This window comes from Bombus huntii, chromosome 11 (assembly GCF_024542735.1).
Source record: "Bombus huntii isolate Logan2020A chromosome 11, iyBomHunt1.1, whole genome shotgun sequence".
Taxonomy (NCBI): domain Eukaryota; kingdom Metazoa; phylum Arthropoda; class Insecta; order Hymenoptera; family Apidae; genus Bombus; species Bombus huntii.
In genome coordinates this window covers 2,411,505-2,435,912 of record NC_066248.1, presented here as the reverse complement: position 1 = coordinate 2,435,912, position 24,408 = coordinate 2,411,505, and the positions used below count along the sequence as shown (strand labels likewise).

The 24,408-nt window shown below is 39.7% G+C and overlaps 1 protein-coding gene across 7 annotated transcripts in view; it reads right to left on the bottom strand.

Moving 5' to 3' along the window:
• The window catches only part of LOC126870976 (uncharacterized), a 137,333-nt gene extending 114,304 nt beyond the window's left edge, over positions 1-23,029 (bottom strand). For 4 of the 7 annotated variants that reach the window (XM_050629252.1, XM_050629253.1, XM_050629251.1 and 1 more), the window contains exons 1-2: positions 22,785-23,029; positions 21,715-21,810 (exon numbers count right to left, since the gene is read on the bottom strand). The gene's annotated coding sequence lies outside the window, so the exon portion shown is untranslated. Of the gene's footprint in view, positions 1-10,943; positions 11,100-21,714; positions 21,906-22,775 lie in introns of all 7 variants that reach the window. The other 3 variants (XM_050629256.1, XM_050629255.1, XM_050629254.1) reach the window with 3 other exon arrangements.
• Positions 23,030-24,408: the final 1,379 nt, after the last annotated feature.

Here is a 24,408-nt window from a genome sequence, read left to right as displayed (position 1 = left end):
AGTCCATAAATTTGCATTATATAGATTAATTAAATCGGTAACTCTCCAACTGAACCTTCGACAAGCTATATACTATCCTTTCTGTATTATTTATTCTGCATACCTATTATTTTTTTTTACTTTTTTTGTTCTTTTTTATTTGAACAACGACAAGAGCTAGAGAAAGCGTAGTATCGTGGTAAACGAATTACTCGAATCTCTTTTGAATTTGTAGAGCAATATGAATTTTTGTTATAGCTACATTTTTAAACCAACTTTTCTATGCTCTCGATGTATCCCGCTTGAAGTGAAACTCCCAAGTGTCTAATTAGTTGAACGAGAAAAGAACATCTCGCTTTCACGACAAAATGACATAGATACATATTTACGCATTCGTATAAACCGTAAACGCTGTTTATACGGGTTTATCGTCACTGAGAATATTCTATGGAAGTTAATCTATGTACTGATCTATCTTCAAAAATTAATCATCGGACCATATAATGCGCGGCTGCTTTATTTTCGGGGACAAGCAGTTTATATAACACAAATTCTCCGTGTTATCTATAAGTTTTCATTCGTACAATAGGAATCGACGTTCCGATAAGTGGACTCAACCAACAAAAGTTTCGTTCAAATAAACGCAGTCGATACATACAGTATCCTACCGTACATACGTACGTGCACGAACATCGACAGTCCATTAATTACCTAAATTTGTACCGCAACAGCGGCAAACGATAGAAATCGTTGGATAAATAAAAGAAGCGAGGAAACCGGACGCCGCGGTAAACGTTTGAAAATTCGTTATGGAAATGGTTGGCAACAATTCCTCGGTGACATGTATCGCGACTGGAGTCCTCGTGTTACACGACGCAACGAGTTTACCGAGTTTACTTCTGTACCAATATACGTGGAACTCGGACTGCTTCCCAGTTCCTGAGAGCAATTACTCCTGTCTACTATAATTACGCGACGTTGCACCGGCGTTACAAGGTAGTCGTACGTCGCTAGATAAGGTCAGGACACGACGATCCCTTTTCCCTCCTGTCCACGAACCTTTCCCGTTTGTCCTTTTGTAGCCTCTTCTCGTCGTTTTGTATCCCTATCGAGGCAGGGGCGAAATTAATCAGCAATAAATAAAGAACTTGTTACACGGATAATAATTTAACGCGGATTTAATTCGTTGCCTTGGCATTCGTCGACTTTGTTTGTTATCGTTCTACATCAACGCTAGCGCCACAACAAGTTTCCAGTTTAATGAAACGAAAAATGGAATGCAATGGAATGAAAAAAAAGTGAAAAGCGCGCTCCGACAATTTGTTTTCTATTGGTTACTTTGCCAACGTTATTTCCCTGTCGCGTTTATCTCGCAAAATATCCTTGCGAGATATTCGTACGTACTTTACTGAAACATTTTTCGTTCGACTGCCGCAGGGGGAAAATTGCCGAGAAGGAAGTTGATTAAATTTAAACACGTTTGCGATATCGGTTTCCGCGAAGATTTCCTTCCTAAGCATCGGCTTCTAACCTCGGTGTTCGTTTCCACGACGCTATCGTGCAACGGTTGTTATCCCAGTCTCCAGTGTTTTCGTTACGCCGCGGTGGTGCAAGCACAACACGGTTTTCCTAGCCTTCACTGTTCTCGAGAAGAGAGAATTTGATACGAGAACCTATGTCACGATTCTCTCTGATATTCCTAATTTTCCTATAAAAATTTCTAATTCGTAGAAAGAAGAACATTCCTTCGGCCATTCTCGTCTTTTTTATTTCAATTTTGTAAATATCCAAACGGAGATCCTTTATCGCCACGAAACGCTCTTCGAGTACGTATAACCACGTAGAATTTTAGTTCCATACTTTCCAAGGTATAATAAAAGTTTCCAAGGATCGCTCGAAATATACCAATTTATATTTACGAATTTTCTTGGAACGAGAATATCAGTTGCGTTTTTAGCGATTCAAAACTGGCAAATTTGTAAATCGGCCACGTAAACTGTTGGCTACGGGTCGTTGAGAATTCGCGATGTATTCGGACGTTTCCGAAAGCAGACGCATGCACGAGGCAAAGAAGCATAACCGAACCATGTTTGGCCATAACCATAGACTAACGATCTAGGCTTGTTCGACAAACGTCCAGCAAAGCCGGGACCAAAGTTTCCTTACAAACGCGATCATACATACAGTTACCACGAACTGATGTAAACACTTTACGCGCAACATGATTCCTCTGTGGTCGGTCTGCAATATCCTATCGAGAGTATGATCATGACCGTACTAAATTGTCTTTGAAAGGATGCGGTGACAATATCCTAGAACCTGTTATCAAGGAATATTGGATCAGGTGTAGCCAGATGTTTCGCCTTCGACGCGATTTCGCTTTGACTGGCTCCAAAACGAGAACGCGTTAAAATGTTTGATACTTGATCGTTACGAGCAGAGAGATTGAAATCTGCAATGGAAAATGGAAAGCGAAGGAACAATTTCTATTTACTTTGTGTATTTACTATATCTATTATTGAAAGGGTGTGGAAAAAGATTCTTTATATTCTTACTGCGATACAAACGTATATTTCAATAAGGAGTTTCAGAGAACAAAATCTTGTGAACACGCCTAGACTTACGTTAATCCACTATGCATCTTTAAGAAGGTAAAAGGATATCTGCTTTTCCTTTTCCGTACGATTATCGGCGCTTTAAACTTTGAACGAAAGCTAGCGCTGCGTGTTCGAGAGAATCGTTTCAAAGGTAGGACGAGAAGCCGAAGAAAAGAACATACCGGTGAGAAAATAAAAAGCAAGAAGAAAAGATGAAGAAGTGAAGGACGGAAGAGAAGAAGAAGAAGAAGAAGAAGAAGAAGAGGTAGGCGAAGAAGAAGAAGAAGAGGAAGAAGAAGAAGAAGACGACGACGACGACGACGACGACGCAACGACGTAGAAGAAGACGACCGCGACGAACAAGAAAGAGAACAAGTCGTAGAGGAGAAGGACGAGGAGAAGGACACGGCGGAGGAGGTCGACGCGTGATGCTGGATGAGGACGAGAGCCGAGTGGAATGTAAGAATGTATCCGGCGCACCTGCTTGCAGGCTTCAGTTCTCAAACTAAGACGAGCTGGACCGTGCACGTGAAGAATCTTCCCACTGGCGTGTGGATGACGCTTACACGCTTTCATCCCGACGAAAGACGGCCACGACCAGACCGAGCAAAGAAAGAAAGAAAGATAAGGAGGGAAGATTCAAAGGAGAGATACAAGATCGAATACATGGTATATAAGGACCAGTGAAGAGAGTCGAAAAGCAGGATGACTCGAAGGAAAAAAGAAAATAGTAAATATGGTAAAAGAAAGGTGAAAAGGTGCAAAAGGTGGGGCAGCAGAGAGACAGCAGGAGGTCTCGAAATTACTAAATCGTTTCGCGTGAATTCGATGAACATTATCGATACTGCCCGACTAATTTATATTCCTTTCATAGATTTTGCAGAATAGTCGGCGAAGATCACGTCCGAAGATACTAAAAGTTTATTTGATCGAAGTCGATTTATAAAGAGCGATAAAGATTCTTCAAAATCTATAGAACGACAACTCCAAGTCTTTTTTCCGAAATGAATAGCGACCAAATTATTCCGATAGATCGAGCACGTGTACGCGAGCGAGTAGATCGCGCGCGCGAGAGAAAGGGGCGTTTTATCTGGCTGAAAGCGAGGCTTATTGACCTACCGCTAGCCGACGGCCACACGAACATGTGGCTACGGCCTTAAAGGCGCGCTCTCGACCTTCTCGAGGCCGCCCGCGGTATCTAAAATCAAGGTTCGCCGAGAGGAACGAAAATCTCACGCGACAAGGGAAAAAGGAACAGAAAGATTTAGTATAAAAGCGTTCGACGATGCGTCGTATTATTCATATCGACGGATTACTCGATAGATTGGATATGCGAAAGAAATGTGTTTTGAAGCCACTGGCGGAGTTAAGAACGTACCTCGGCTTCGATGGTTAAAGGCCATTCTTCGCAAAAGATTCTTTCTTTTCGTCGAACATGCTGCTAATTACTTGATTTGAAAGCAACGAGAGAAGAAGAAATAACGTTTGCTTAAATCTTTCTCGTTTTTACGAAAACCAAATAGATTCGAAGGAGAAATAGAAAATTTGAAAAGTCGTAAACATTTCGTTAAAGTATATTCGGGTTTGTATATTATCTTCTTTTCCTGGTTCTTTGGGTCGTAAAGGACCGGACTATAATAACAAACGAGAAAAATAAAATCCTCTTCTTACGATAAAATTCTATCTTTAAAAACAGACAGAAATATATTATACCAAGGATAACCAAACTAGTATTTTACTGCATTTATATGTATAAAATCGTTATGATTTATACCACGTTAAGCTGTTTTAAAAAGCATTTTAAACGTTGCTCCGCTCTGTATTTCGTTGGAATACAAATAATCCGGTGGCTATAATTTTCTCTCAGGCAAATGCATACATTGAAAATAATACCGCCTAATGCTCCCTGACTTTATCGTTCGGGACCAAATACAAATTTTGGTATCTTAATATTTATAAGACTCGGAAATACTTCAACTTACTTTGAATTTTAGTTTACTTTGAATTAATTCGACATTCCTAAAACATATTCGTGTAAGATGTTTAACCTTTAAAATACTTAAACATTTTATACGAGAAGAAAGAAAAGGCAAAGATCACGTTATTGAAAATTCGCAAAGTACAAGATCAAATAGACGACGTTGGTCGCAATTCAACACGGCTGAAAGTCTATTAAAATTCGCGTTCTCTCGTATGTAAATGACACATCATCGATACACGACGGATCAATGACCGATCTCCGCCAGCCTATTATATCAGGTGCAATATCGATGTTACGACGTTATAATCAATTATTCGTCGACTGTGTTTGCACAAAGACCGACTGAGTGACAGCGTCTTAATAATCGCGGGATCGATACGGTGCGTAGGTCAAGCGCACTCAACGTAATGGCCAAAGATTAATTAATCGCTGTGTTGACGGTGGGTCCTTGATTTTGTTTTGTCTTTTTTTTTTTCAACTAACCTGTTAAGACTTCGCACTACGAACACGATAGTAACGATCGACGAACAAAATCAACGAAATCTTATTACGAAAGAAAGAAAAGCGATCGAAGCTTGTTAGAACATTTTTGTTATCCCGCGATAATTAGCAGCGAAATTTTGTTTTCGTCATACCCGAACAAAACGATTGATATAATTTGAATCACGCTGCAGGTAGCATAGGAAGATCCATGATAAAACGAGCTGCGACGCGCTGTAGCAACGAAACGTCGACATCCGACGGAAGATGTTCTCATTCAACTAGTATCGTTTGTCCTACTAGAAGTGAACGAAGTACACACACACACACACGTACCACATATGATGCAACAACGCTTTATCTTGCGGTAAACCGGGTTTTGACTTTCGAACGATACACTATCGCACGGCAGAATGACGTGCACTTGGTCGCGCAGTCGTTTTTTGATGAATCTTAGCTGAATGAAGTCTCGGCACTGAACGTTCCCGGTTTCATTGAAAACTCGATCGACCGAAAGATACAAGGATTAATTAACAAATTATTTTCTTATCTAATCGCACAATTCATCGTTCAAAATTTATCCAACTGTCGGAAAAGTTATAAATGAAAGAGAAGGAACGTGCGACGGGACGAACGCATCGTCGTATTAGGTTGAAACTTGAAATATAGGATTTCGCTGTGATCAATTTTCCACGTCTCTCCTTTTCAATGAATGCAGACGAGATATCATCGTAGGCGATCATTCGTTTTAATGCTGAGAATTATCTCTATCGTATATGACTTTGATCTTTTTTTAATTTAATGTATAAACGAACCCTTTTTTTAGGATTTAACGAAGCATAAAAATCGTCAAAAATCTAACGTACAATTTATAGAATATAAATTTTAGAAAATTTACGATATCTCCTGGAATGTAAACTTAAAATGACTCTACATCGATATACTGTATACGAATAAATTAATATTTATGTATAATTGGAGAAATCGAGCAGAAGAGTATCGATACGATTGTACCTACAATTGTGGCAATACATCGTGTCTTTATGCAAACCGATTTAGCATCGATAACAGATCGTAGATCAAAAGAAACATCTTAGGTATGGTAATTTGAAGTACATGTTTCATTAGAAGCAATTTTCTATTTACGTACTCTATACACTCCGTACAGATATTGAATTCATTTGTGCAGCTTATCTTGTTATTACATACAATAAAGTAACAAGAAGACCTACTTGACCTCGGGAAACAATTTCATCGCGCCACTCGGCGATGCTCGTGCACCTACTTTTCATCACGCTCATTTAACTTTTTTCCAGTACAACGATTTGCTCGAGTTACATTAATCTCGATGTTCGAGCGTTAAATGAAACACAGAGAACACACAGGTGAAAAAGTAACGTCAAAAATATACGAAAATGCAGGAAATAAATGATCGTAGGTATACGAGAAAAGTTCTACACAGTCAACCTTTAAATATCTATTCCAAGATTTATACTTTAAATCTGCTATCCTGAAACTAAATCTCCTTTACGCGATCATGATTAAACTGGACAAAATACGCTTATCAGGTGTGTATAATTATACTTGCGGATTGTAAATTTCTTTAAATAGCCTCTCTGAATAAATTTCATAAATTTCAGGTAGATTCTACGTCTTGGATCATCGTCCTGCGTCATTAATAACACAAAATGTCACATTAACGTTACGCCAATATCGAGCCTGGAAAGTTATTAAAATAAGAAAGGGAACAGCGACCTTGCCCCGAGCGAGTCGAATTTTTTCATGATGCTGCATCTTTTAACAGCCGTTTAACCGGCCGGCGTGACCGATAAAAATGTGTTATAAATGCGTCTTCGAAGAGGCACACGTGCCCCGTGTATTTCGCGTAGGCGTCGGTGTCCATTTAATGTACGAGGCTCGATCTTACGAGCTGTCGTTCACTCCGATCATGATCACCGTTCCCTTTTCGTCTTCTTGTTGTATAGGTGTCTGTGTATCGTAAGCTGGAAACAAACCCCAGGGAGAGATACGAGTCGAAATGGAAGCTAAAAGAACGTCCATCCATGGTATTCAGTTTTATTTCCTGTAAGATCACGCAGTTTGTTGTACGGCTTATTAAAATGAATTATCTTCCGGGTTTCTTTCATAAATAAATAAAAACGTTCGTGTAATATTATCGTACACGGTATTGCTAGATTTTTCAAAGGAAAGCCTGAGAATCGCGATATAATACGATTTAATACAATTCTCATAAATAAATAAACAAACGTGTATATGTATCTCTTACGGTTAACATCGTTCGAATAATTGAGAAAAAGAACGCGTGGAAAATCTCTCATTGCGCTTTACGATTGAAAGATTCGAAATTAAGTAGTTAAAATAGACGATACTGCTACGTTACAAGCGTTTCTTACCAGCCAAGGATTAATAAACATTTCAATTGGAATCGTTTCCATGAGTTAAAAGCGAGAAAGACGTTGCGAATTAGATCGAAATGCTCCCATATATCTGTCCTATAAAAATGATTCTTTATGCGAGCGTTAAAGTTCCCGCGCGCTCACGTGCATAATAATCAGACGCGACGGCACACTCGATAATAAACGCTACATGCAACTGCGTTTGCATTATGCTTAAACGACGTAATTTCGTGCTTGTACCTACTGTTTATAACGGTCCTCAGTTTTCCCTACTGCTCTTCCGCGGTCGATTCGTACGAAAGATATCCAGCCTTCCGTAATAGTTTACACCCGTATATAATTTGTAATTGATTCGAGCCTACGGCCACCAATTATCGATGTTACACAGATACAAATCTATCCGCTGTATTTTAATCCAAAATGCATCCGATACCACCCCTTACGTCACTTCCAACACGCTTTAACGCTGAATATCTGACATTTTTTACTTTCTTCAACGAGTAATTCTGATTAAATAACAGCGATACGATAACCATGATATGTAAAAATTTTTGGTCGGATAGATCTTTCGCTTTATATTCCAAGAACGATATCTAAAAGAATTGCAAATAATGGGAAATTTTGTTCGTTTTATGAGGAAATAATAGATGCACGACATTTTTCTATTATTTTTTCATTTTGTTCTATTACTGCGAGAAACTTTTGGGATAATCAAATTTATGAACACCGCAGATGTAAAATATAAAACGTAATAATAATTTCAAAATTCGATTAAACGCGTGTTCTGCGGTTTTCTTGCACGTTTAAAGAGATGCTCGAATTCTGCATATTCATAACTGTATATTTGAATAAAAATTCAATCTGAAATTTAAACCTCCCAATCGAATTCGAAAAAGTGAAACCGTGAAATTAGAATGGAAATCTTATTTTAAACATACTCGAGTGTAACCTTCGAAATTGATTACAAACCTACAAGAGTAATTTGAAGTAGCGAAAAACTAAACGACCAAGTATATCAACGCGAATCCCTTGGTCGACTAAAAACTTGCTCAAGGATTCTCAAGAACGTTAACAAGAACCTCGATTACGAACACAGCGCAAGGTCTCCACCTTCGGCGTAAATACGTGCCGCACAAGCGAAACATTGTTGTCCAGTTTCGAGCGCAAATGCCTCCGTAAAGTGCCGGGAGCAACGATTTTAGTTCCGGATCGGACGATTATCACCGAGGCACGATCGACGATCGACTTTCGTCACACGATCGGCGAAACGACCCGTTGCGGAGTCTGAACGCGAACAACGCGTGTCTGGCGAAGGCATTAGCCCCAAGGCACGTCGATTAAGCGCCGCGGTTCGCGTGGGCAAAGCCATCGGGAGACAATAAAACCGGCGCCTCCGCCAGACGCTTCTGGAATCCAGCCAGATCTCCTTGCGCTCGCTCGAACCTGCGCGTAACGGTTGCCGACACGTCCAAGTAGCGCCCAATGTTTTTTCGCCAAACCAAACATAACGAAATTAGCGATTTCGAACGTCGACTGCCGCGCAAAATTGACACGTTTAATATCGAGAGTTGCGATAGAATGTGTATTGGAATAAACGCGAAGCCAGATAATAATTTGATTAATTAAAGTTATACGCTATTTATCTATACGGTGAAATGAAGAGGAGGAAGGACAGACGCATCTCGTGCGAAGATTTTGTAAGAAATGTTAAGATTGTCGATGAGGAATCTGCGAAGAATCGAAGAATACCAAGAATATTCTTGGAGTTATCGGTCGTGACGCGAACGAGCGAATTTTTACGTTGTGTCTGGTCAAATTCTCTTAGCGATGTATCGTGCGAGACAAGACGGAACCTCTAAGCATCGTTTGCAAGACGATCGAGATTTGACAAACTTCTCTTGTTAATAGATTAGACAAAGATACGCCAGCTTCGTATATACATGGTGTATTTATTTATCTATTTATTAGCATAAGGATTAAAGAGGAAAGCGAACGATCAACTTTTCTAATTAAGTCCATACTAAATTTGCTAATTTCGTTATTAATCTGCATGCTACAAGCATGTCAGTAGGAATTTCCTTTACCTTGAGAAATTGTACACCATGTTAATCTCGTTTTCAATACTCTCGTATAAATATTCCCAACTTTCGCGAAGTACTTTTACTAAACGATCTTCTTGTTCTATTTAATCTCTCGTGGTATCTTGGCTGGAGAACAATTGAATATAAAGTCTAAGGTTACAGAGATAATCGAGAAACCATGAATTGCAAAAATAATCGACTGCACGCTCGTTAGTAACTCCATTCTGTGGTTTCGTTTCAGACATTTTATGAAGTCCGTGAAAAATGAGACTCGACCCTATAACGCTGATTTTTCTATCTCTATCTATCCTTTTATCTGTACGTAGCTCAAAAAAAAACAAAAGTTCCAGCACGTTTTAATCGTTTTCTAAAATTTCTAGCTTCCCGTCTACAAATCTCTGCCCGTCAAGGGATAATTGCTATGTTTCAAAAAACACATTAATATTTATAGCACTTATTGCAATAAGCGCAATAAGCGAGTACGATAAGAAGAGAATAAAAAGGATTTTTCCACTCGAAGCTTCTCCCATCCTCGAGACAATTTCCCTCTTTTTACGTCGCGAGCAATTACGCAGCCTATCCGTTATAAGAAAATCTTTTCCCATAGGGATACCGTCCGATCTCTCCCCTTCAGCATGGCTCTTCAGTGGCTTCCGTTAATGAACGTAGACAGCCTTAACGCCCTTCATTTATTCTTCAACTGATTGGATCTCGTAACCTGATTACTTGCAACGCGAGTACTTCCAACACCCTGGATATTAACGATATTCTCCAAATAACATCATACCGGTACTAAACAACCATTCATCCTATAATTACATGAAATCGCAATTGCAACAACATTCAAACGCAACGCAACACTTTCAAACGTTTCACACTTTCTTTTTGTTAATGAGAATTTAAATTAAACAGCATGGAAACAAAGTCGAGGGATAACGAAAGGGTTGAATAGTTCAAGGACGAACCTTGAGGAGAGGAAAAATTTATAGATCGTGCGCGACATGAGTCGTTTCGAATCCGAGATGCAACGGCGAGTGCTCATTATCGTTGGCGCGCGGCTGCCATTTGCGGCGATTAGCATTTTCATGTAGCTACCTACCCGAGCGACGAGAAAACGCGGCAGTGATTCATCGAACGAGTTCTGAGACCGGCAGACAAGCGCCAGAAGATTTTAATGCTTGTCCCGATCGAAACCATCCGAGCAATGTTATCCTACATGGTAGTTCTTTTTTTTTCCACCATCACCCATAAATCCGTAAATCTATAGGCTCGTATGAATCCAGGCACGTGCTAATATTTCTAGCGATCGATATTATTAAGGAAAACGTGTCGCTCCTCGGTACACCGATAGTCGAGTGACACTTTTATCCGATCGAGAAAGTTCATTAAAACGTATACATATACACACCTTGAACACTACGTTGACTGCTGCCTAGTTTTCTTGTTTTTCCAATCGGTCGTATCCAGTTCAGCACCCGGTTCTTCCATGAGACACACCAAGGTGAACACAGAGATCGAGGAAAGAATTATTATCGAAGAAGATTCTGAATTCTGTTCGATACGACTGTTGGAACTGCAGATTAATTTAATATTGATGATGTTCATGGTGTCGATATACATTATTGATATACTTATGGTAATGATGCTCGATACGCGATGATACACGATTAATCATGCCGGCTACGCTTTTTTTTCTTTTTTTCTTTTTTTCTCAATGGTAAGATCATTAACGAGCGCACGACCAATGGCCCTCGTTTGTTCGTGCTTGTACTTTCAAGCAAATACATTTATTCCAGCTGAGACTCATGTTACTTTAAAACGACATGTTCCTTTGCTTTTTAGTTATCAGTTGTAATTTACTCGATCTCGTATGAACGAGTTTTCGCATAAAAAGATAAACTAAAGGCAGAAAAAAGATTTACACACGTGTAAATGCAGTGAAATTCCATTTATCTAAATCCATTGAAAGACAAACAGTTTGTATAACTGCGACTCACACGTATATATAATACAAGTTCCTTTCCAATTATTTATTCCCCATTCAAATATCAAAGTCTATGTTGAGATAAATATATATAATTCTCACGAGTTATTTACCTTTTAGTAAACTAAGGTGAACACATTCTTCGAAAGAATTCTGAAGGGGATCCAATGCTAGAAGATGATCAGATATATATTTGTATATTCTATTATTATTATTATGGATGTACTATGTTCAAACGGTAAATCTTATTCCAATAAACGGAGTTCTACTGTACAGCGAAATTCATTAACTCTCAAATGGTATCTTCGTATCGTGGGTCATCCACAACAGCTTCATCTTAGATTTAATTTTAGAGCACTTCGATATTTTACACGGTAAACATCATCTATAACGTTTATCGCGTACGACGTAAAATAGAAACGGAAACAGAATACCTGAAAATCATGTAACCTAACTTGAATTTAATCGAAACTATCATTTATGATCAAGCAGTGCTGTATAGTTGAGCGTTAAAATACAATACATAGCTTCGATAAAATTCACGTAGCGCTCTTCGTAGCGCATACAAACTCGTTCGACGATGAAATCGAAATTAGATGCATTGTTCATGAGAAAAAATCGCTCGAACGATCAGTTCATTAAGATCTAATCCGTAATAGCGAAAGAGTCATGAATGACAAATGATACGTCGGAGCAGAACGACAACCTCGTCTCATTTTGTACTATATCAGTCTGTTTAACCACCAACGGCAATTACGGATCCAGCATTATTATTACCAAAGTCCACCTGCACGAACGAGGTTAACGACACTTATACAGGTTGCGTCTTTGCTATTTGTTTTTACGTATATTCTAAAAAAAAAAAAAAACAGAATGAAAAATATATGAAAGAAAAATAGACGAATAGCGGATTTAACAGAATAGTTACAAAGGGAAAAATATCAAATGAATATTTCGTACGTTACATTTTCAGTCAAACAAATTATATTATTCTTGCTACTGATATAAAAAGAAGGGACGAGAAATGAAAATTTCTGTGCTTCCTCGAATTACACTGTTAACGAATTTATCATAGAACTGCAAAGGATAAAACGGAGGTGATATGAAAACGCTATAGCATCTACTATGCAGTTTCACGGGTTACTTCTGACGCAGAAATTCCATTTGGCTTCGCATTGATCCAAGAAAGTAAATCCCATGAGATTCAAGCTCCTACGCGAAATGGAAAAATCGAACGAATCCGGAATCCAAAATATATCTAATAGAAATTAGCGGAGCTAAGTAACAAAGTCCAAAGTTCTGAAAACTCTTTCGTTACCGCTTATATATTTTCGCTATATCGACCAAAACGTGTGTAAGGAAAAATTCACGATATAAAAGATATACGCGAGAGAAGCTTCGTTCTACGGTACGAAAATTCCAAGTAAACGAAGAGAAAATACACATAAAACAAACTGCCTAAACGATGTTTATGCAAAAGAAGCGTTTAAACAAATTTCCAATTTCTGCGAAATTGTCTCGAGAATTGTTTCCATGCGAGTATTCGTATTCGTTGTGAGCCTTAAACTTCTCACGATATTACAGTGGAAGCTTGATTATCCCAACTAATCATAGTACACGGGATTGCGCTACACGCCATTCGCATAATCGAATGTCTTTTCATTTTGATACGAGAAGAAACCATTTATTCCGAGCTACTTTACAAATACGTTTTAATATTAATTCATTAACGGCGAAAATTCCATCGATGCAACATTTAATTTTAAATCTTTTCACGTAACTCTTATTCGTCGTTACTTATTTATTACAGGAATACAAATTTTTCGTTAATTAACGCGTTCCGATAATCGATTATTTTGCCAATCAGTGTTACGATAATCGAGGGTCTGTTGCATTAATACGCGTTTCTCTAAATACTTTGATATAATTTAAAACATTGTTTGGCCCTGAAAACAATTGGTAATAACGAGAGGCTCCAAAATATTTGTACAAAGATTACGAGATTAAATTTATTTGAAGTTCCAATATATCTAGAATATTCCAAATTTCTCTGCTCGCAGCACAGCCGAAAACAGCTGTTAAATTCGTCGTTTCGACGGAAACGTTCGAACGCGAGAAACGGGGTGTCTGTCAAAACGCTTCATATCGCTGGATGTTGCGTAATTGCGGAAAGACAAACGACCCATAAAGGTTAAAACTAAGCGCTGGCGAATCAGATCGCGCGAACTAGTTAGCAATAAATTTCCGAAACCATAAACAGAAAAGGCTTTTCGCCATATGTTAGAGCCGAAAACAGAATCGTTTCTAGTTGCAATTTGAGCTACGTGTACAATGAACAATCTAGAAACTCTTCGAATTTTGACTGTAAAAACAATTGAAATAAATCGTTCCTAGAAAAACATATCGTTCCTGCATGGAAATTCACAGTTAACTTAGTTATATTCCGTCCAATTTATTCGGTTTAATGTTTTGGTAGTAGCGACAATGATAAAATCTAGCGAAAATTTAAATTGCACAAAATGCGCATCATTTCGATATTTCTGAATTTCAACGAACAGCCGAAAATCTAATTATCAGGATAACGAAAGTTAATTGTACAGTGTACGTATCTGATCGTACGAGAGTTACGATGCATCGATCCACGTGCCACAATCGCTACGTTTCTCGTTCACCGTCGTCGTTCTTGTGATTTCTACTTTTTTCTTAATTTATCTTTCTCTTCTTTCCTTTATTTTTCCCCGAACGATCGAAGATTCGTCGAAAGCAATCAACCGAAACGGCAAGAACATTTCGCTCGGAATCGTCGGCTTTACGACGAAAATCCCTATCCCTCCATATACGTGCACGTTCGTCGAACAATCAACGTTCCAGCGCATCGATAGAAAAACAGATAGCCCATCGAGAGAGAAACGCAGCTCCCGGTTACGTAAAGTTACTACTGCCATGAGGCTGGCGATTCACGCCAGCAAAGAAAATGCGTAATAACGGTACGAAGAACGCAGCGTCCTCGTCGGCCTCTCTCCACCCATTTCATTTCGGTTGCGAAGAGTATGTATAATAAAACACGTCGATGGATATACGTCGTCGTTGGATTTTATCGAATTCGCGCGTCGCATCTCGGCCCGGTAAACGGAGGGAAAACACGATTACCGCTCGTCGTCGATCTCTCCCGTTCCCTCGTGTACCGCGCCACGTCGTTTCCCGCCACGTCGGCGCAATTTTCCGATTTCCAGCCGGTTTTCCTCATCTCACGGCTTGGCTTTCGCGCGGTATCACGCGCGAACATCTCGCAGACGCACGCGTGCCATCGATAGCGGCGAGTCGAGGCGTTGCACTTTCAATAATTCAACGTTCGTATGAATGACACGCCAGGCGAACGAAGCCGAAGCGGCAACTCTATGGAAGAAACGATTTCCTCGAAATTCTCGATCGCCTGATAATTTCGAGGTCGCGCGCGAAATAAACGTCACGAGGATCGTCTATAAGTCACTACGGACAAATAAGATCTCTGACGTTCCTCGGCTTTCTCGCTAACGCGAGAACGACGAGAGTGAAGAGAGTAGGCTCTCTTCTACCGCATCTCTCTCTATCTTTCACGCGTTCTGACGATTCTCCCTCTTCGTTCGTTCTTGTCCTCTCTCTCTCTCTCCATCCCCCCTGCCGCCCATTCTTTCACCTCGCCTATCCCACTTGACTTCTCTTTCTCTCTTTCCGCGTCTCTCTTCAACGTCCTCTTAATCGTACCTTCTCTGTCGGGCTTCTGGCTGGCGTATCTACGGGTCGTTGATATCGCGTCGCCTCGTGTTTTCTCGGATAACGTGTACAGCCGCCGTCTGCCGCGATCGCGGCACAGCACGCTGCGACGCGGCGCGGCGGCTACGTGCTCGTCGATAATAATTATTGACAGATGGGACTGACTAATGCGGCCGCCGCTGCACCACGACATTTGTCTAGCGTGAGTAAACTTTTAGCTACGCAATCTCGCTTCTGACAGCGGCGAGACCTTCCTCCGCAGGAGAACATCCAAGCCGACACACGCGCCGCGCTGCTGGCTGTCCCATGAATTCCGATCCCAGTTTCACGATTCATCCGCTGTCTTCGCGACGTTGACATTTCGCGAGATTCCCAGCATCGCGAACAGATACTTCCAACTTAGTACAGCGTGCTTCAAAACATTGTGCCGCGACATTTTAGCGAATCTATCGAGCAGATCGGATTTCACGTGACAAACGTTTAACGACTCGTGACGGAGCGAATTTTCTTCGATAACGGGATTCCGGAAAAATAAGGGAGAGTATTTAAATGCCCCGCGTGTTCTACGGTCTTTCGCGTAATCGTAAAAGCCTTCAGTAAGATACAACACCAGAAATCCTGCAGATTTTGCTCCGAAACAACTTTTGCTCCGGAAGAATCCCAAGTGCCGAGTAACAAACAAACGCCTTTAATCTCGCGTCTATCTAATTTCTTTTACGACTCCGAATGACCAGATTTCGACAGCGTCGTTCGCGTTAATTAGAACCTTCTTCTTAACTCCGACACGCAAAGTACACCGGCGAAACGTTTAACGTCATTTATGAATCATCTTGTATATACAACATCGACGAACTCTCGGAAAAGACAGTTTGTTTTCGCCAGTGAGTCAAACGTACCGGGCTGCGCGTAGGCTATTTCCACAAAAAGTTGGAGAATATCAAAATGAAACGAACCACGCGCGCGATTTTCGACAAGAAAGACACGGCTTCGCGCGTGTACACGCAACCGGTGTCCCCGGTTCGAACATTTTTCTTCTTTTTTTCTCTCGCAACCGCATGCACAAGGTGTATCGCCAGAGGTAAAGTATACCTGGTTAATTGCATAATTTCCTGTAAGAAGTATTTTTGTAGCGTGCCGCGGTTCTGGATCGCGGTATCCGTCGTCTGCGACACCAGCCTCTCGCGGAGTAAATAAAAGATTACCGGGAGAGGACTTTAACACCTACCTCGCATCGGCTGACGAGGTGATGCAATCCGCGCGCTGCTCCAGGCATTCTCGAACCGTTCTCCTCTCGCGGATCGAATTCCTCGGCGTGTTACGCGCGCCGCGACAAATCGACGGTTAGCCGCGAAATTTTACCGAAATGATAGAAACCGAGGTAAACAAATTTTATCAGAGGCGTACGATGTACGATTAGAATTAAACGAACGAGATGAACTGTAACAATTAAACTCTTAACTACAGGTGATATTCGGATTACATGGTAGTTTCCCTTTTTTGTTTTTTAGGAACGTGAGAAAGTAGAAGAAATTTCGTAATAAGCCCGTAAACGGCATTAAATAATCGTTCGTTAGTATTGAAATCGATGGGAAGTAGAAGCTACTACAACTAAAAATTAGAAAGTGTCGATTTCCACATACGTTATGTTATTTTTATACGTTTCTATTTATACGCTTTCGTTCGAACCTACGAATCTGTTAGAACCGAGATTGACCAATTTCTCAAAAACAAATAATTTAGTTTCGTAAATTCGCAAGAGAACGACATAAATAATCGTACGCCGCTAGATAAATTTGAAACATAACGTAACACCATCAATTTCCCCTACTTCCAAATTCATAGAATTGATCAGCGTAGTTTCCACGCAGCTCGTATAATTCGCCCCAGTTTCATAAAACACCCCTGCTTCGAGCCTATACAATAAACTGTAACGTATACACTTAATTCGAACCACGGTCTCCTCTTTTAAAATTCAATTACGCGTCTACAACACCGTGACACGTTACGCGTTAATAATCCATGACGGTCGATGGAACGCGAATCTTCGTGTCTATTTAATTCTCGCCAGCAAGAACGAACAAAGCTGCGGCAGGCTACGAGATAGATAAGAGCGCCTTCGTGAATTTGTTTTTCCAGCGCGATAAAAAGCTCCGCGCCGACAGATCCGAGATTCGCGGAAACGCAGACTGACTTTCGATTCGACGAACTTCGTCGCACGGGCCGTTGCACAGGCGAATTTCGTCGCTCAGCGAACCAGCAGCACGACGGCGAGGTACGCGATTTCGTGCTCATCCGAACGAATAACGCGCCGTTCGACTCGGATAAAACACTTGTTGCGACCCGTGGAAATCTTCGCGACGACACGATGTTACTATCCGCCATTTACAACGAAATTACGATCTATGATTAGCAACGAAGTTAAGATCTATCGTTCGTCGTTTATTCGTACGTTCCTTGATTTATTTAATCCCGAAGCAAAAATTTATGTCCTAATCTCATTTGTGTCTTAACGAGCAAAAAGATCTTTGATGTTTCGAGAGAAACTTAGCATACACCTAAGACGACAAATCAGTATCGACAACGACTTTTTCGTACTTTCGTCAAATTTACGAAGTTTATTGATAATTAGAAAATACTATTGGATTTAAAATAACGCGAAGGTTCTGAAAATCTTTACGACAGCTGTTTTGTCAGTTGATATCGTCAGTGAAATTTTGTAAATTTTCTAAGTTGACCAAAAGTGATATTTCTCCTGCAAGTAGTTTTACACTTGTTGTAATAGTAACATTTCTAGCAATAAAATAAATAATATGTTACAAGTAAATTTTAACAAATTACGAGCCTGGTGTACTTTCGAATAATATACGAACGATGTAAAGAGATGTGGAGCACGTCGACTATGCGCGGTATGGAGCATGTTCCATGTGATGTCGATGATGATGACGATAATAGTGATATAGAATATTTGTTATCTGATATATACGTGCATTGTTACGTAGTGCATGGCTATAAAAATGTTAATGATGGGAAAAAGCAGATATGTATTCGCCTGTAGGGGCACGAAGAATATGTTGTACTTGCGAGTCGTACATATGGAAGATATAGAAGATAAAAATAAAATGTACAAAATGATACATATCTGTTCAAATTAAATATAGATGAATTTTTTATAACGGAAATACACAGTTTCTCTAATTTTTTCTTATAAATTACTTAGATTACTTCGTGGTAAATATCACCTTTTCGCAAAACCAATATTCACGTTTCTCTTCGTGCTATACGAATTATTATTATGAATTACTATGAATGTATTAATTTGTTCATATTTCAATATTCGTTTCTTTAAATAAATCTTTAAAGTCGTTTCCATGTTACGCGTGATTATCTTTCTACGGAAATTAAATTAAGAGTTGGCTGCCATTTGAATGAAATCCTGGCTAAATTATTATCTGTATTTTGGAGCGCTGCTTAAATATATTATTAGACGCAAAATTTAATACATTATTATTCATTAACTATATATGAATATTATAATTAATACGAATAATATGAGCAATACGAGAGAAAAATGTACATGTATAATGTACACTGTAATGTAATCTATTAATAATTTGATTCGATACGAAATAACATGTCCGAATACCTTCTGTTAATTTGATCACCTAAAAAATATATAAAAACCGTGATACAATAGAAAATCTGTTACATGTAATTTTTTAAACGACGTCTAATTGATATGTCTCCTAATGGAACTGTGTACACAAATTTTTTAATAAGATAGACAACCCAAAAATGAATATAACGACCTCAAGTGAGCTGATCCTTTTTCCCTCATTATCGAGGAGCAGCAATTTAAATTTTCCACGTGGACACCTTTCTCGTAAGATTTAACGCCATTAGATATCCTTTTCTCGAAAAAATGTTGGGATTGAAACGCTGAAGGTAAAATGTTTACTGTAAAATATCGGCTTAGATTATTCCATATTCCGTGAAATTTGTCTTCGCAATCCAACGAACGTTTACGATCAGATTAATATTTAGGTTAGAATAAACAGGGGAAATAATAAATTTCATATTTCGGGCAATAAATATGAAATAAACATATGCAAAAGTATATAAAAATAATAATCACAGAATCATTTTATCCTTCAAGGAAAATAAAGATGTGCTGTTTTACAGAATCCTTAATGAACCTAACAGACATAACTCAAAAGACGTTGCATTTGAATAAGCAATCCATTAAAAAAAATCTCGAGAATATAACGAAATTATTCGTAATGCTATATAATCCACTAACAAAACCGTTACAGTAAAACGACTCGAAGCAAACAACTTTGATTTAAGAGAACGAAATTCCTTATTCATCCAGCGAACAGATTTATTGGAATATTACCAAGCACATAAATTTTAAATAAGAAAAGCAAATCCGAGATGATTCTTCCTTCCTCTTGTATGCTAATTCCTACTAATAATTCTCGTCTCCGTATCAATGCCGTACGAATCGAATGTTCGCAATCGTTTGCATCTTCAATTAACGACACATTCATTTTTCACCGTATGCCGGCCGATAAATAACTAGGTTAATTTTACATATACAAGCGATCCACGACAGTGATAACTGTTATCGCTCGAAACAACTTGTCTGTAAAATCAGTTCGAATCTCAATGATAAAACACCTCGTGAACACCAGTTACAAAGCACCTAATATCTCTTCGTTTGTTATCACTTTGAAATTCTTCTTGAACAAAAATTACGTCAACGCCTCGAAGCAACCAACCTAACGCTCGTTCGATATTATTAACATGTGTCCAACTCTGATTACACGACAGACGCTAGTAGTGTCAGTGCTTGGAAATAACGAGATTCGATCGATGAGTGTCTTCGATCGCATCTGTTTGTAAATTTGTTTGTACGCGAAGAAAAGAGAAACTTCCACCTATTTCGTTCGTCCAACACGGCTACCTTTTAATGGCTATTGTCTACGTTAGAATTCCATTAGTTTCAACTCGTCTCCAGACAAATAATTCGTGTAATTAGAGTTCATATAATGGGAATCGGCCCTCTCTATCTCTTTTCGACAACTATGATTTCTCAAACACATAACAGAAATTCACGTTCTGACAAGTGGACTCAATCGGCTTATATACTTTTAATCTTTAACGTATCAAGGATCGATATTCTTCGTTAACGATAAAAAGACCTCGTGGTTCTTTAGAGTTATTGCGTTAGTTTATATCGTTGTATGTTTATCATACTAATGTACTCGTTGAATTTAACGAAGATACCATGCGTAAAAATTGTGAGATTAATTTTGTTATACATAAATATTATTTATTTGGTATGTAGGTTCTCCATTCATACTAGATTATAAATATTTATACGATCTCAGAATTTTATAAACATAATTAAAAACATGGAACATAAACAGATTAGTTTAACACACTATCGACATCGCTGAGTAACACTCTTATCTTGGTACGCTACAAGTTAATCGAGCACTAACTAAAGTTTCGTTCTAATAAAAAAGAGAGTTATATTACACAACCTTCTTTTACTCCCAGTACCGTTTTCTAACGCGAATATTCATTCCCCTTCGAAACACTAGCGACGAGTTCTACTGGCCATTTATTATTAGTGATTGCGTAAATATTATGTAGTAGGTTCGCTTTGGCTTCATTCAGGACAAAGTGGACCGATAATATTTACTATGTATGTATATACAAAATCTGGTGAGTGAATGTTTACGTGATACAAACAGAATTACGCAAACCTAGTAACACAATGGCGCTACAGTAATCCTATATTCCGTTCATTTACGTGACAAACGTGCACGTCGATGCCGTCGGTGTCGACCGAATAATAAAGACTCCGCATGGTAGTAATCTAATTCGCGCGATCAAAGGACATACGTTCCGCGGGAATTCGAGTGCATTCAAATTACCCGTCATTCAGCCGAAAAAAGAAAATCACAATTCCTCGAAGATTTTCCCGTTCGAACTACCCGCGATTTGTATTTACACGCTTGACGTTGCATCGTACGTATCGTAAATCCAAGAACATTTAGGTTAGGAAACGTTGGAACAAGAATGGTACCTCGGCCATTAAAATTCAGACGTTCCGTCGTATACGCCAATGGCGCCACAGATAACTCGCTTTGATCAAAATCAAAGGGAGGAAATACATAATATTATTCTCAAAAATATTCCATCGACAAACATTAATCTATATATCGAACGATCTTCTGGCATTGCAGTCGCAAAAATACACACTAGCACGAGCCACGTTCCGCTACAGTGGATTCGTGGAACGATGTTTCCTTCGCGTATACCTACACGTAAGAACGCGTTTTGGCGCGTAACGATAGAAACAGACGCGACAATGACAGCACGTCAAAGAATGTCGCGTCAACGGTAGAATGAATGGGGAAAAGTATGTACTCACCTCTGTTGCAAAAAATGTCAACAACCGACGTATTCTTCGAACGGGATGTTTTTCGCCTTATCTTCGACGTTTCGATGTCGCGTGGGCAGTCCGCTTCTAAGTAAACAAAAACACAGACTTCAAATCGTCGATTCCCTTCCACGGGAGTTTCTCTGTTTCTCCCGTATATGTAATCACTCGCGTGGTCCTTTCTTTTTTCGATCAGTAAGAAATAGTCGTCGAGAAGAGCGCGGCAACAGCAAATGCGACAACAGAGGTTAGAGTCGTGACAAAGATATATGTAATATGAGAATCATACGGAGAAAGAGACGAAGATAGAAAGAACGAAAGGAAAGGATAGGAATAGAAGAAAAAGAAACGAAACACGAGAAAAGTAGCTAGAGATAACGAGTACAAGTTTCCTGCACTTGAAAGAGTATATATGTGAGATACGGGAATCTCACACGTCGATCACCAGACACGAGAAATACTTTCGCCGAGACGAAAGGCTTTCGTCGGTTCGCCGACGATTCGATTCACTGGTCGTCAAGATGTCACGTCGTCAGTGAATCCACATGATTGGCCCGCGACTTTTCGAACGTCTCTGCCCGTTTCGACGTACGGGTCTCACTGCTACAGTTTTTCCACCGGGGGTCGTCAAAAAGTGAAACTTCCCTCAACTAGAGAAACGATTTGTAATTTTGTTTGATTTGGAAGGTGCGTGGCTGCATGCGTGGCGCGCGCGCGCGCGTGTGGTTCGAACTCTCGCGATGAGGGAGATAGTCCTCCTCCTCCTCCGGTGTGTGTTCCTGCTCAGGATCCGATCGAGCAGACACTGACCCCACGAGACGACGTCGGAGCGAACAAGAGAGACAACGAACGAGACATTCGAGAGAGAGAAAATGACTGTAGGAAGCGTACGCGAAAGATGAACGAAGAAACGGAGAAGGGGAAGAGAACAGAGTGCAAGAGAAAAGAAATCGGAGAAAGAGACGAATGAACGCAAAAGAAAAGAACGAGAAAGAACGAGAAAGAACGAGAAAGAAAGATAGTTAACAACAAATCGCGAGCGCGTATAATACCGGACTCACAGTTGGCAGTCTCTCCTCTCGTATCTTCTACCGCCAAATTAACACGCGAATGTCATTCGATTCGTCGAGAGATCACGAACTAATTTCAAACTGATTTCGTACGCACTGATTTTAAGTAATCGTAACACTGGTACAAAGTCACCGTTGATATTTTAGCGTTTCGTTCGGCGAGACACGAGTTCGCGCGCACAAACAAAACGTGTCAGCACGTCGCGCGCTTGTTTAGAATATACTGAATATATTTTGACCCGAGCGCTCTGTTCTGGCTCGGCGCTGGCGCTTCGCGCGTTCGGCAGTCTTCGGTAGCGATCGGTCGCGCTCGGGCTCCGTAGCCGAACCAACCACGACGCCCGACCAACCGCGAACGAAACTCGCGCCCTCGCTCGATTGTAAATTACCTTGCAGGGCCGATGCACCGCGATCCATATTTACAGAAATGATAGCAATTTCAGTTTTATTTTTTTTCCACAGTTCGAAGAATAATGCTACGAAAATATACCTGCCATTCGAAATCTGGATTCTCGTACCGAAATGTTTACCGATTTCCATGTCCGCCTCGTCACAATTCGAAAACAAAGAAATGATGTACAACGTACCGCGTATTTCTACTTGTTACGATTTTATTCGGTAATACTCTTATCTATTGCATTTCTCATATATCGTATGATTTAAGAGGTATAAAATGTCTTTTTTTGCTTGCAACGTGCACTCGCAATTCCATTACATAACGAAGACAAACATATTTCTATAAAATGAATGCCAAAGGTTCAATTACATTGTTCGGTCGTCGATAGTTGATAAGAATTACCAGTGATCAAAATGTCAACTTCGTTACATCGGTAAGATTGTAAAACCCTTATACGTCATTTATTACAATGCATCTTATCGAATTAGATTACAGTTTTTGCTACGAGTGTCTAAAAAGTACGAGAACAAAGCGAATCAGAAGATACACCGAGAAATACCGGCATTCCGCTGTAACTTTGAACGAAAATTAGATGAATACAGAACAAAGTGAAGCCTTCAAATCGTACACTACTTACTTAACATATCGTATGATGCAAATAAACTGTGAATCGTAATAGCATTACAAATTCATTTAACCTCCGGAGAAAAATTTATAAATAAATATTAATGCGCAATACGAACCAGTGGATAGATACATTCCGTGAGCGTTTAATGATACGGTTAATCGACGCAGAGCTGTTATTGCGATTCCATCAATGTGTTTCCCTTGCTCGTTAAAAGTGCGATATATATGTGCTTGCCATTAAACGGTCACGCTTTCATCGTACCACAAAAATCCTATCAAGAATTTTAATTGCATCGCGCACAAACGCGGCGTGAATCCTCCCAGTCTCCTTCGATATCATCGGATAAAGGTAACAACAGTATCGGAGGGCATTGTGGAACATACACTTTCGCATGTATACATTATGCAAATTAATTCCATCGATTGGCCGGTAGGCTGTACACAGCCTTATCGAGGGTTTTAGTAACTCTGTTCTAGCTACTGCTCTCGAGAACACAGCTATTCCAGGAGCCTCGTTTACCAGACAATTTCTAGAAAACTGCATCGTTCTAGAGGAACTAGCGAGGAAGCATCGAAAGGGTTAGTAGAAGA